Source organism: Nicotiana sylvestris, chromosome 4, assembly GCF_000393655.2.
Source record: "Nicotiana sylvestris chromosome 4, ASM39365v2, whole genome shotgun sequence".
Classification (NCBI taxonomy): domain Eukaryota; kingdom Viridiplantae; phylum Streptophyta; class Magnoliopsida; order Solanales; family Solanaceae; genus Nicotiana; species Nicotiana sylvestris.
Window position 1 is genome coordinate 96842984 of NC_091060.1, and position 13835 is coordinate 96856818.

The following is a 13835-nucleotide window of genomic DNA, read 5'->3' on the forward strand; positions in this document are numbered from 1 at the left end:
GGCAACTCCTGGATAGCTTTGATCTTTGACGGGTCTAATTCAATACCTCGGCGGCTGACTATGAATCCCAACAACTTTCCAGACGGAACACCGAACGCGCATTTTGCAGGATTAAGCTTGAGATTGTACCTGCGAAGCCTTTGGAAGAACTTTCTCAGATCTCTGCCATGGTCAGACTGCTTTATAGACTTTATAATCACATCATCCACATAAACCTCGATCTCTCTATGTATCATGTCGTGGAATATGGTTGTCATTGCCCTCATGTAGGTTGCCCCAGCATTTTTCAAACCAAATGGCATGACCCGATAGCAGTACGTTCCTCATAGCGTGATGAATGTTGTCTTTTCTGCGTCCTCCTCATCCATTAAGATCTGGTGGTAACCCGCATAACAATCCACGAAAGAACCAATCTCATGTTTGGCACAATTATCCATCAATATATGGATGTTCGGCAATAAGAAGTTATCCTTGGGACTTGCCTTGTTGAGATCCCGATAATCAACACACACCCTGGTCTTACCATCCTTCTTCGGCACAGGCACAACATTGGCTAACCAGGTGGGATACCGGGTGACCCGAATGACTTTGGCCTCAAACTGTTTGGTGACCTCTTCCTGAATCTTCACACTCATATCAGTTTTAAATTTCCTCAGCTTCTACTTGACAGGAGGGAACACCGGGTCAGTGGGCAGTTTGTGAGCCACCAAGTCAGTGCTTAGACCTGGCATATCGTCATAGGACCATGCAAAAATATCTTTGAATTCAAACAATGCTTTGATTATCTCTTCCCTCATTTGTGGTTCCAGATGAACACTTATCTTAGTTTCTCGGATATTATCTTGGTCCCCTAAATTGACTGTTTCTGTATCACTCAGGTTAGGCTTGAGTTTTTGTTCAAAATGGCTTAGTTCTTTACTAATCTCTTCAAAGGCTTCATCCTCATCATATTCTGATTCAACATCACATTCTATTTCCTGAATTACTATTTCAGAATTAGATTGGCTTTTAAGACTGGGCCGGATATTCCCCATGCATGTCATATCATTGAAGCCAGCATAAAAAGAACTGTACAAGGAAGAAAAGAAAAACAAAAATAAAACTATCAGTAAGGAAGAAAAGAGAAATTGCATTTCATTGAAATTAAAGATAACAAGGTTTATACATCCAAACGGACGGAACATAGAATCTGAATTACAACTCTGGAATAATCCAGATAAACTAAAAGAAAATCAAAGCAAACTACCAAAACTCCTTCCTGGTGGGGAGAGGAGTAGCTTCCCAATTGTTAATCTTTGCACTAGGCCCAACAAGTTGCACGTCCGCCTCACTAGAACCCTCTCTAGCTTCCACCACGTTCACTTCGTCGAATATCTTCTCGAACTTTTCCATCAGATCTCCATCCATATCAACCACCGAACTGGGAACCGTCGTCACTGGGCGCTTTCTGTTACCAGGCCTGACAAATGATCTGGAAAGACGCGGGACTGGCTTTGGAAGGGTCCATGCTCTCTGTTTCATTTTTTTGGCTCTTCTCACGTCTGCGACTGTGGGCTTGAACCCCAGACCAAATGTATCCAAGTTTTTAGGAAGAGAAACCGGCTGTACGATACCTTGCAGAGATTCACCCAAACACTTGCCCGGTACAAAATCATTTTTCAACATTTCAACGGCTACCATGACTAATGCAACAGCTACCCTCGGAGTTGGAACGCACCTCCCTTCTGGAATTCTCTCTACCGATACCGTGTCAAAAACCTGATAAACACATGGCCCCTTGTCGTCTTCAAATTCTATGAACAGAACAATGGCATCACTGGGAACACACAAATTATCTTCGCCATGCATAACAATTTCCTATCTATCCCATTCAAACTTGACCATTTGATGCATAGTAGACGGGATCGCTTTGGCAGCATGAATCCAGGGTCGACCTAACAGCACATTGTAGGAAACAGCCACATCGAGCACTTGGAATTCCATAGTAAATTCAACTGGCCCTATTTTAAGCTCAAGCACTATGTCCCCGACTGAATCTTTCTCTCCACCGTCGAATCCCCGAACGCAAATACTGTTCTTGTGAATTCTTTCATCATCCACCTTCAACTTGTTCAGAGTGGAGAGGGGGCAAATGTTCGCACTAGACCCATTGTCAACCAGTACCCGAGTAACCACGGAATTTTTGCATTTCACCGTCACATAGAGGGCTCTATTGTGCTCAGTGTAAGCACATGATTTTTGCCCTATATGAGAATCACTCTCAAAAAATTCAAAATCAAATGATTTTCCTTGGTGTGCAATTTTGTGAGATTTTGTGATATTTTTGGATAATTATTTGTATTTGTCTGTGTTTGCTTATTTGTTAAATTAATAAAAAATACAAAAATATGTCGCATTTTGCATGTAGGATTTAATTCTACAATTGTTAGTAATTAAATTAGTTTTACAAAAATTAAAAATTACAAAAATAGGCATCTTTTGCATTTTTAGCATTTAATGTCCAAATATACAATTTTATGCTTAATTATTACTTAATTGTGCGTTAATTGTTATTGGGAGTTAATTTGCGCTTTTATAACTTAATTTAGTTCTTAATAATAATTTAAGTACTTTTATAATTTAGTTTTAGAAAAATAAAAGAAGAAAAGAGAACAAAAATACAAAGAAAAATCGGATTGGGCCACTTCTTCAATTTCAAACCACAGGCCCAAATAATTGCCCAACTTTCCCCATGACCCGGTCCGTTTCAAACCGGGTCGACCCGGTCCGCTCCATTAACCCAACACCCCATCTTCATTTTTGTCCAACACAAAACAAAACCAAAAAAATAAAAAATAAAAGGTGAATTATCACTATTAATAGTTTTATTTTTTGTTTTTTTTATATATAAAAAAAATCCGAAAATATTTTATTTTATTTTATTTTTTATTTTTATATATAATAATTTCGGGAATGATTTAAAAAAATAAGAAAAAGGGAAGTATTGAATAAAAAAAAATATAAAAGTAAAAATAGGTGAAATTCTCTTTCTTTTTTTTAAAAACAAAAAGTAAAAGAATGTAGAAAATTTAAAAAAAAAAAAAAAAGTTTTTAAAAATTAAAAAGTAAAAGAAGGTTGGAAATAAAAAATAAATATAAAGGTATCTGAAAATTTAAAAAATTTAAAGTAATTGAAAGTAGCATTTTTGAAAGAAAAAGAAAAGATAGTGGTTTGTTTTTTTAAAGAAAAGTTAAATAAAGTGAGATTCTCTTTTAAAAAAATAAAAAGTGGGATTTTAAATAAGATAAAGTAATTAAAGTTGGAATTTTAAAAATAAAAGTAAATAAAGGTGGGATTTCTTTTTCTAAAAAAATAAAAGCAATTTGTAAGTGGGATTTCTTTTAATTAAAAAAATAAAATAAATAAAAAAATAAATCTGAAAATTTCGAAAATTTTGTTATAAATAGAAGAGAAAATTTATGAAGAAGGGAGTTGAAAAAAGAGGAAAAACTAGATAGAGAGAAGAAGAAGAAAAGAGGGGGCGGAGAGCTCGATATACAGTCTGGATACATAGAATATATAGGGACAGAATTCATTTTGGAGAGAGTAAAAAAGATAGAAATAAATTTTCTGAAATATTGAGAGCGGAAAAACACCATAGAGAGTTCAAATCTAGAAAGAAAAAATAAAGAGAGATTTCTGCACTATTTGTCTTCTCCATTTTTACTAGTTTTCTCTGTGTTGCTGGGATTTCTGGACTGAGGTGTTGAAGCTACTGTGTTGGGCTTTTTGCTGCTGTATGTTGTTGTGTTACATACTACTTTGCTGATCTTCTTCTTCTTGTACTGTCATTTCCAGGTACACATTTGTACACTCTCGGCTTGAAGCGAAATGAAATATTAATCAGGCTTTGTTCCTGTTGAATCCCTCCTGTTTAGATTTGTGTTTGAATATAATTTTCCTTTCTTTGTATAAAAATGTAGTCGATTAATTAATGAGTAATGAGCTTGCATATGTATAACTTCTTCATCTAATAATTTTAGTTTAAATTAATCAAATACTAGTTAATTTGTTTTTGATATTATGGTGTGTCAATCTCATGTTCCAGTATTATTGAATAATAGAATATAGAATGAAAGCAATTTTTCTTTGTACAAACTCGATCGCAATTTTCCATTCACATTAGCCGTAAACTAATAACTAATAAGTTACTTTTTTTTAGCATGTAATTAATTGAGAAATTTTCTTTTATTTTTAGAGACAAATTTAATAGAAGAAATGTAGTCACTATAGGTTTATCTTTAAAAATAAGAATGAGATGAGCCTCGCCAAATAAAAATACAAAATTGCGGGGCCCTCAGTAAATATTTATTTTAAATTGCTTAGACTTCGGGATGGACCGTTTTAGCAAAATTCCACGGCCCTACCCAAAGTAGATGATACGCTAGTCGCTTTAGGTGCGCCTTTAATAATTTAATTTTCTTAAACTCGGGTGCACATTGATGTGACCCAAATCCAAATCTCAACGGAGTCAAAGTGTGTCGACGACCACGGGTACATTGATTGTAACGCGGTTCGAGATACATTTTCACAACGTTGCAATTCCTTGTAAAAAATAATAATAATAATTATGAAAGCGGTAAAAAGTTAAAATTTGCACATAAGTTCATATTTGTATTAAATCAGATAATCAAGCCAAATATGACAGTTGAGCGACCGTGCTAGAACCACGGAACTCGGGAATGCCTAACACCTTCTCCCGGGTTAACAGAATTCCTTATCTGGATTTCTGGTTCGCGAACTGTAATACAGAGTCATTCTTTTCCTCGATCCGGGATAAAATTGGTGACTTGGGACACCCTAAATCTCCCAAGTGGCGACTCTGAAATAAATAAACAAATTCTGTTTCGATTGTCCTTTAATTGGAAAAAACTCCTTGCACCCTCGCGGGGGCGGAAAAAGGAGGTGTGACAGCTCTGGCGACTCTGCTGGGGATATCTTTTTGGTAACCCAGAACCACTGGTTCGGGGTTAGAGATTCGAGCTTAGATAAATTGTTATATTTGGCTTTATCTGATTTTTACATGTTTGAGCCTAATGTGCTAAATGCTGCTTTTACCGCTTTGATATTATTTGACTGTATATATAAACTGTGCCGAACCCTTCTCTCTTCACCTCCGGGGATGTGCTTACTGGTTGAGACTCCCTGTTCTGTTAGTGTTATACCCTGAAATAAGAAAGAGGTCGGACAAGTTACGAAGCCGGATGGCCTTTTGGTTCCCGGTAAGTTGCCCCCTCCTCGACTCGAGTTGTCCGCTCGGGTACACAGTCTAGAACATATACCCAGGTTATAAACCTAGTATAACGAAACCTCATGCCGGATCCCTAGTAGGAACGCTTATTTGCATCACGTTGCATTTGACTTAGGGGACTCAACACAGGGGTTGGGTTCGTCTAGGACTAGCAACCTGAAATGAAAAGACCATTCTGATGCATCCTACTTGCTCTGTACATATATTTGTTTCGAACTTGCATGTTGACCGGTTTTTGAATCTCGGGAATGTTGGAAAATTGAAGGAAAGAAAAAAGAAAAAAAAAGGAAAAAAGAATATATCAGTTAGGGAGTTAATTGATTATTTTAGAAAAAAAATCAATGACCAATTACTGGCGAAACTCTGTCGAAATTTTATGAAAAAAAAAATGTTTTATTTTGTTATACTAAAAAAAAAAAGCAAAGAAAAATAGAAAAAAAAGTCTTTTATTTTTGGAAAGTTGGTTGTTGAAAAAGAAAAGGATAAAAAAAAAAGTTTTTATTTTAGTTTGAAAAACATAAGTTGTTTCATTATTTGTTGAAAAAGGAAAGGAAAAAGAGTCTTTTATTTTTAGTTTGGAAAACAGGTTGTTTTATTATCTGTGGAAAATGAATTAGAAAAAAAAAAGAGTCTGTTATTTTTATCTTGGAAAAATAGGCTGTTTTATTTGTTGAAAAGAAAAAGAAAAAAAGAGTCTCGTTGCTAAAAATAGTTTGTATTCGCTTATGAAATGACAAAAAATAAAAATGGAAAAGAGTCATGTTTTAAAATAGTTCGGTTAATTTGCCCGAATTACGCGGGTTTGATTCTCACCGGATGTGAGATACGTAGGCAACCCTCATCGGGTCCAACCCCCTTTTGCTAAAAAGCCAAAAACAAATAAAAAAAAAACAAAAAAAAACATTTCAAGATTTTTAATTTTGTCATAAATAAGTCGGGTGATGTCCAACTTCCCCTTTTACAAAACAAAAATAGCAAAAATATATGTCAAATTTCTAAGAAATCGGGTGACGCTGTTTTATCAAGACATAGCCGAATGTTCCCGAAAGGGACGCTGGAATTGTTCAATTAAAGGACAATCGAAACGGAATTTGTTTATTTATTTCAGAGTCGCCACTTGGGAGATTTAGGGTGTCCCAAGTCACCAATTTTATCCCGGATCGAGGAAAAGAATGACTATGTATTACAGTCCGCGAACCAGAAATCCAGATAAGGAATTCTGTTAACCCGGGAGAAGGTGTTAGGCATTCCCGAGTTCCGTGGTTCTAGCACGGTCGCTCAACTGTTATATTCGGCTTGATTATCTGATTTTATATAAATATGAACTTATGTGCAAATTTTAACTTTTTACCGCTTTCATAATTATTATTATTTTTTTTTTACAAGGAATTGCAACGTTGTGAAAATGTATCTCGAACCGCGTTACAATCAATGTACCCGTGGTCGTCGACACACTTTGACTCCGTTGAGATTTGGATTTGGGTCACATCAATGTGCACCCGAGTTTAAGAAAATTAAATTATTAAAGGCGCACCTAAAGCGACTAGCGTATCATCTACTTTGGGTAGGGCCGTGGAATTTTGCTAAAACGGTCCATCCCGAAGTCTAAGCAATTTAAAGCAAATATTTACTGAGGGCCCCGCAATTTTGTATTTTTATTTGGCGAGGCTCATCTCATTCTTATTTTTAAAGATAAATCTATAGTGACTACATTTCTTCTATTAAGTTTGTCTATAAAATAAAATAAAATTTCTCAATTAATTACATGCTAAAAAAAAATAACTTATTAGTTATTAGTTTACGACTAATGTGAATGGAAAATAGCGATCGAGTTTGTACAAAGAAAAATTGTTTTCATTCTATATTCTATTATTCAATAATACTGGAACATGAGATTGACACACCATAATATCAAAAACAAATTAACTAGTATTTGATTAATTTAAACTAAAATTATTAGATGAAGAAGTTATACATATGCAAGCCCATTACTCATTAATTAATCGACTACATTTTTATACAAAGAAAGGAAAATTATATTCAAACACAAATCTAAACAGGAGGGATTCAACAGGAACAAAGCCTGATTAATATTTCATTTCGCTTCAAGCCGAGAGTGTACAAATGTGTACCTGGAAATGACAGTACAAGAAGAAGAAGATCAGCAAAGTAGTATGTAACACAACAACATACAGCAGCAGAAAGCCCAACACAGTAGCTTCAACACCTCAGTCCAGAAATCCCAGCAACACGGAGAAAACTAGTAAAAATGGAGAAGACAAATAGTGCAGAAATCTCTCTTTATTTTTTCTTTCTAGATTTTAACTCTCTATGGAGATCTTAAGCGAGGCAATGAAACAGTAACTATTCTTTTCAACTTCAAAACTCTCCAAAATGAATTCTGTCCCTGTATATTCAGTGTATCCAGAATGTATATCGGGTGTATACTTCTCACTCCGCCCCCTCTTTTTTTCTTCTCTCTATCTAGTTTTTCCTCTCTTTTTTTCCACCCTTCTTCCTAAATTTTCTCTTCTATTTATAGCAAAATTTTCGAAATTTTCAGATTTGTTTTTTATTATTTTATTATTTTTTTAATTAAAAGAAATCCCACTTACAAATTGCTTTTATTTTTTTAGAAAAAGAAATCCCACCTTTATTTACTTTTATTTTTAAAATTCCAACTTTAATTACTTTATCTTATTTAAAATCCCACTTTTTATTTTTTTAAAAGAGAATCTCACTTTATTTAACTTTTCTTTAAAAAAACAAACCACTATCTTTTCTTTTTCTTTCAAAAATGCTACTTTCAATTACTTTAATTTTTTTAAATTTTCAGATACCTTTATATTTATTTTTTAATTCCAACCTTCTTTTACTTTTTAATTTTTAAAAACTTTTTTTTTTAAATTTTCTACATTCTTTTACTTTGTTTTTTTTAAAAAAAAAAGAAGAGAATTTCACCTATTTTTACTTTTATATTTTTTTTATTCAATACTTCCATTTTTCTTATTTTTTTAAATCATTCCCGAAATTATTATATATAAAAATAAAAAATAAAAATAAAATAAAATATTTTCGGATTTTTTATATAAAAAACAAAAATTAAAACTATTAATAGTGATAATTCACCTTTTAATTTTTTATTATTTTTTTTTTGGTTTTGTTTTATGTTGGACAAAAATGAAGAAGGGGTGTTGGGTTAATGGAGCGGACCGGGTCGACCCGGTTTGAAGTGGACCGGGTCATGGGGAAAGTTGGGCAATTATTTGGGCCTGCGGTTTGAAATTGAAGAAGTGGCCCAATCCGATTTTTCTTTGTATTTTTGTTCTCTTTTCTTCTTTTATTTTTCTAAAACTAAATTATAAAAGTACTTAAATTATTATTAAGAACTAAATTAAGTTATAAAAGCGCAAATTAACTCCCAATAACAATTAACGCACAATTAAGTAATAATTAAGCATAAAATTGTATATTTGGACATTAAATGCTAAAAATGCAAAAGATGCCTATTTTTGTAATTTTTAATTTTTGTAAAACTAATTTAATTACTAACAATTGTAGAATTAAATCCTACATGCAAAATGCGACATATTTTTGTATTTTTTATTAATTTAACAAATAAACAAGCACAGTCAAATACAATTATCCAACAATATCACAAAATTGCACACCAAGGAAAATCATTTGATTTTGAATTTTTTGAGAGTGATTCTCATATAGGGCAAAAATCACGTGCTTACAGCTGCCCCTCTTTGTCCGAAGACACGAAGGGTTTTCGCGCAAAGATAAAGCGAGCGATTTTTGCCTATCCGAGTACTCCGTGTGAAGCATTTTTTTTTTTTTGAAAATGATTTAACCGAACCTTTGCTTCAAAGGTTTCCTACATATCCCTGGCTAAAGGGGAATCAGGTTAATGAGGTAAGCAATAATTTGAGAATACTCCTCCTTAATACAAAATGGTGATATGTAGATAATGTAAATACGCATAATGCTTTGTGTAGCCTTGTGAAGCCATATGTTGGGCTTAATTACTTGCAAGTTTTGCTAGTGACCATTTTATAGGGGAAAATTGATCGGAAATTTCCATTGGAATCCACGATGATTTAAACTCCCCATAAACCCTTACATTCGAGGACGAATGTTCCTAAGGGGGGGAGGGTGTTACAACCCATATCCACATGTGTTAGTTCATGCCATATATTAGTTAACATAAATCCAAGAAGGAATTATCTTTGAGATGATAAGAAGTCAATCCTATTGGTCTTAAGTGATACAAGAGTGTATAAGGGTGATTAACCAATATTAGAAGTTAAACGAATCAAGGATGTTGTAACTCGTATTTTCAGGTAATCTAGCGGTGCTTAATACACTCAAGAGGTCATTTATTAAGGTATTTTAATCATATAATATCCGTATCATAAGTCTTGAAGTCAAACGAGTTATGAAACAAAAGTCGACAAAAGTTGTCGCAACTTAGGTTCATAATTTTACTTAAACATTAGGTCAAATGTTTCTAATCTTTTCTCATAATTTACAAGGAATTACGGGGTGATCTACCCACCAAATTAAATATCTATGAGTCTAGTTTCCAACGCATTAAACCGTTCATCGATACGATCTCGGAGTAGAGAGATATTCGCGTTTTCGCGAGACTGCGCCAAGCACCTCTCTATGGGGCCCACTAAGTCGGTTTAAGATATTTGGACTTATATAGGATGACCACAACCCGTTTTTAGTCATTTCTTTTCACTATTTTCAGAACTTAGAACCCTAGGAACATCCTCTCAAGGTTCTCTCAAGATTCAAGACCCAAAAAAGGGCAAACAACACAAATCAAGTGTCGGGAATTCCGTGGCGCTAGTAAGTCTCTTGTTCTTCTTGTTGTTGCTCATTTTTGTGTCGTTCCAACTCGTGTGGGAGGTTGTTTTAAAGGGTATATGTTCTGTAAATACTCCCTAATGTTCTTAATATTAATCCTAGGTGATTTCAAGCCTTCTAAAGTGATTCTAGTGCCGAAAAACACTAATTGATCGCTAGTTTCATTTTTTTGTTGTTGTGGCAGCATTGGAGGGATATTTCTTGGAAATTTAAGGTCAAATTGGAGTTGTTCTTTCTGTATAAAGGTAAGGAACCTCTTACTCTATATGTATTTAAGATTATCCAAGTTGCGGCTAAGCCATTGAAGCTAGAACTTGTGAGATATATATCGAAAGGTTTGGTAGTAGTGTTATTGTTTTGTGGACTGTTTTGCGTTGTTGTTGGGCTGCGTATTTTACTACTATCTTGTGGAGTTTTGGAGGAGGAAGGGTGTGGAGAAACACCATATATATGTAGGTTTATGGGCTGATAGTTATTCGTAACATTTCCAGGTTGTTTGACACGACTACGGTGGTCGTCGTATGTATGGAGTGATTAGGCTGTGTGTGGACTATTTCGGGAGGCTCAATATGTTTATTATTGATGATGTTTGGGCTGTTTGGTGATTGTTTTGAATGGTGTGAGGTCATATATATAGGGGAGGTGCTGTCCGTTTCATCGTAAAATAGTTTGTGGTCGATACATAATAGTTATGACGCTTAAATGATAACGATAGTATCGTTTCTCTTATTGTAGACTAAGGAGTTTTGACAATTGCATAGCTTGAGATTGGGGCAGTATATACAAGGTATGTGAGACTATCCCTTTCCTTCTTTTGCACGACTCCGATTGTACATAATGTAATGAACGAGCTTCCAAAGATACTCTACTCTTAGAAGCTAGCAGTACTTACATTGTTTTCCCTCTTATGGAACGATTGATGTTAATGTTGCTTCTCTTATTCTTATGTTATCAATGTTGTTCATACTTCCTGAATCTTATAAGGTTCATAGTGAAGACTTAGTCCTAATAACGTGTACAGAGGATACCGACCTTACGTCACTCCGAAAGGTTTAGAATGTGATTCCATGAGTCGAGCATGCATTATATATATGTATCTATTTTACTCTACCGAGCCACGCTATAGTTGGCCGGGTACGGCACCTATTGTGCAACCACTGATCAGTTGGGTTTTACCGAGCTCCACGTGGCCGGGTACGATTCTACCGAGCCTATTATGGCCGGGTACGATATGATGATGATGATGCCCACAGAGGCGAATGCTTTAAAGGTTTATGTATTTATACATATGTATCATGCATTTCATGTAAGTAGCCCTCAGAGGTACTAAGATGTTACAGGTTGTATATTCTCTATCCTTGCTTACATTACTGATCGTATTTATGGTTCCTTGCCTTACATACTCAGTACTTTATTCGTACTGACGTCCTTTTATTTGTGGACGCTGCATGTCGTGCTGCAGGTCCTGATAGACAGGCAGGTACAGCTCCCCCACCACAGTAGATCAGCGGTGATTGGCGAGATCCCTTCTCCGGACTTGCCTTGGTCTTGGTATGCAATTTTTGTTATAGACATTATGGGTATGTCGGGGCCCTGTTCCGGCTATGTTGCAACACTTATGTTCTTTTAGAGGCTCATAGACAGGTGTCGGCTCATGTATAGTTTGGTATGCCTTGTCGGCTAGTTTTTGTTGTATAGTCTTTCATAGTAGCGTGGTAGCTCATACCTTATATGTAGTTTCTTGATTGTCTGGTCATCCCCTGCTATGTATATGCATGCCATCATATTTTATTGCTGGTTGTCCATGATCTAGGTCTACCATTTATATTGATCTCGTCAGCCTTAAAAGATAATAATGAAGGTTAGATGAAATGTACGTTGGTGCTCGGCAAGTGTGGTCGGGTGCTAGTCATGGCCCTTCAGTTTGGGTCGTGACAAACTTGGTATCAGAGCAAGTCTGTCCTAGGGGTTGTCTATGAGCCGTGTCTAGTAGAGTCTTGATTATGGATGTGTAGCGCGCCACATTTATAATCAGGAGGCTACATGACATCTAGGGTTGTTACCTTCTTCCTGAATCTAGATCGTGTATAGAGTTGAGTCGTAAGTGTTTGTCTCTAATATTCACCTTGTTTTTTTCCAGTGATGCCTTCGACTAGGAAGCAAACGATTAGTAGGCGGCTTGATACAGCAGCGGGAGAGGGTACCAGTCAGGTGCCCCAAGTCAGAGCAGGACAAAGTGAGGCTCAAAGTGAGATGCCCTCTCATACCTCATCTACTCCATCTCCTCCAGAGGATATTAGAAGGCACCCAGCGCCTCCAGTTCCTTCGTCTGACACTCCAGACCAGGATATGCGGAGTGCTTTGCAGTTATTGACTAGCTTGGTAGCTGCTCAGGCTCAGAGGCAGAATACAGGTGCTGCTGAGAAACCAGTTAGTACAAGAGTTCGTGATTTTATTAATTTAGACCCTCCAGTGTTTACCGGATCAGACCCCAAGGAGGACCCACAGACGTTTATTGACCAGGTTCATCGTACACTTCGTGTTATGCATGTTAGTGATACAGAGACAGTAGAGTTGGCTTCTTATCGGCTACGGGATTTAGCGGTTCTCTGGTATGATAGTTGGGAGAGATCCAGGGGTCCGAACCCTCCTCCAGCTGTGTGGAAGGAATTTTCTGAGGCCTTTCTTCGTCACTACTTGCCAGTTGAGATACGACGAGCTAGAGCTGATAAGTTCTTGAACCTTAGACAAGGTAATATGAGTGTACGAGAGTACAGTATGCAGTTTGATTCTTTGGCAAGGTATGCTCCCCATATGGTGGCCGAGATGAGTGATAGGGTGCATATGTTCGTGAATGGGTTGGGACCACATCTGATAAATGAGTGTACGACAGCCTCCTTGGTGGAGGGCATGGATATTTCCCGTATTCAAGCTTATGCCCAGACCCTAGAGGATCGTAAGCGCCAGCAGAGGGCAGTTAGGGAGCAGGATAGAGGCCAGCATAAGAGGGCGAGATTTGCAGGGTATTCTGATGACTTCAGAGGCCGCATCAGGCCACAGTTTTCGAGGAGTTCGGCGCCACCTGTAGCTAGTGCTCCTCCACAGTTTCAGAGGCCTCGATATGATCGATCCTATTCTGGTCCAGGTCAGAGTTCGCGGGCATCTGGCTCGCAACATCACAGGGATACTAGTCAGATGAGACCCCCAACACCACATTGTGATCAGTGCGGCAAGGCCCACTTTGGACTGTGTCGTCGAGGTTCTGATGCATGCTATTCGTGCGGGCAGCCTGGCCATATGATGCGGGATTGTCCTAATAGAGGAGGTGATGGTATGGCTCAGCCGACTGGATCTGTGTCTGGTTCTTCCTCATCAGTTCGACCTCCAGCACGGGGTTTTCAGCAGTCGACAGGTCGTGGTAGGGGTAGAGGTGCAGTGCCGAGTTCGAGTGGTGCTCAAAATCGAACCTATGCTCTAGTAGGTCGACAGGATCTCGAGTCGTCTCCAGATGTTGTTACAGGTATTATATCTGTGTTTTCTTATGATGTATATGCGTTGATTGATCCGGGATCTACATTATCATATGTTACACCCTTTGTGGCTAATAAGTTTGGCATTGAACCTGAATTGATAAGTAAACCCCTCGCGGTATCTACTCCGATAGGA